The sequence below is a fragment of the Camelina sativa genome, chromosome 14 (genome assembly GCF_000633955.1).
Source record: "Camelina sativa cultivar DH55 chromosome 14, Cs, whole genome shotgun sequence".
In the NCBI taxonomy this organism is placed as follows: domain Eukaryota; kingdom Viridiplantae; phylum Streptophyta; class Magnoliopsida; order Brassicales; family Brassicaceae; genus Camelina; species Camelina sativa.
In genome coordinates, this window is record NC_025698.1 from 5,643,711 (window position 1) to 5,645,183 (window position 1,473).

The 1,473-nt window shown below is 42.2% G+C and overlaps 1 long non-coding RNA gene across 1 annotated transcript; it reads right to left on the minus strand.

Moving 5' to 3' along the window:
* Positions 618 to 1,099, minus strand: LOC104739871. Its single transcript, XR_760084.1, has 3 exons — positions 1,048 to 1,099; positions 801 to 968; positions 618 to 691 (listed from the first exon to the last, which is right to left on the minus strand). It is a non-coding gene; the product is annotated as an uncharacterized LOC104739871 (long non-coding RNA).

Sequence of the window (1,473 nt, forward strand, 5' to 3'; positions counted from 1 at the left end):
TCTCGGCCTTCTCCCTCTCGGCCTTCTCCTTCTCGGCCTTCTCCCTCTCGGATTTCTCCCTCTCAGCCTTCTCCTTCTCCGCCTTCTCCTTTTCAGCCTTCTCCTTTTCGGCTTTCTCCCTCTCGGCCTTCTCCTTCTCGGCCTTCTCCTTCTCGGCCTTCTCCCTCTCGCCCTTCTCCTTCTCGGCATCCTCTATAGCCTCATTTTCACCAACTCCGTCACACTCATTTGCACCAAATTCCTCGCTTGGAAAAACTCCTTCTCCATTTCTTTCCCAGTTCACATATGTTTCCACCGATTTGATCCTAGCATCCATGTCATCAAATTTTTCGTTGATTTCCTTAAACCCCTTCTTCACCAGATCTTCTAGCTGAATCAAGCTAGCTCTTAGCTGAATCAAGCTACCTCCTACCATATCATTCTCCGAATTCGCATCATCCTTAGCCACATCATTCGGATCCACATCATCCGGATCCACATTCTCAATCACCGGATTAGCCTCAAATGATCGGGCGGCCACATCTAGGTTGTGAAGCTCTTCAAACCAAATTGACTTGTCCTTTTCAATTAAACGTTTGCTCCAACCATCAGCAACTGGATCATCCGCATCATCCCAGCCACCATCCTCATCTATGATCATGGCTAAAAGGCGTGCCTCCCGAGGAGTTGGAGTTAACATACTATCAATCTCCTGTCAAAATAAACAAACATAACATACTATCAATCTCCTATCAATCAATGTTACATAAATAATGAATCTGATAAGTAATTTACATAAATAATGAATATGAATAACTAACCTTAGTTGTACCAAGTTGGTCATATATTTCTTTCAAAGAAAAACCTTTCTTCTTACTTGCTTTAAACTTCATCTTGCACATCCGAGGACAGTTACGGTGTGCATGTGAATCAGAAACGTCTTCTCGGAAGGTGTTCTTTAGCACAGGAATTGCTTCAAACGCAAGAAGCTACACACAACACAAGAACATTCAATGTTTAGTTGGATCCAGTTATACTAAGTTGTACATTTTGAAAACTAGTAATTACCTCCAAAGGAATGATGAAACTAGGAAAGACCCACTGTGGACCCACAACTCCATCAAAGTGTCCCATCAAATGAAAGATGTCTTTCATGTTCTCATCAAATGCCATTCGACCCCAAGGGAATGTTCTACACAAATCAAGATCATCCACAGCTCTAAGAAAGAAAGGCTCCACAGAGGGTGCATTCTTTCCACCCTTTTTCTTCCCTATGATGACGCTAGATAAAAAATACAGTACGGCCATCTTCAAACGATCCTCTGAAGGTTTCTTCATCGAAAGTAGCTTCGCTTTGACATCTCCATATTGTATTATTTGTCCACCTTTAAATTGCTTCCGAGCAAAATTTAAACTGCCCAAACCATCCTTGAATTTTGGATACTGATGGCAATATAACCCAGAAATGATTGCCATTTCTCTGAGAGAATACCG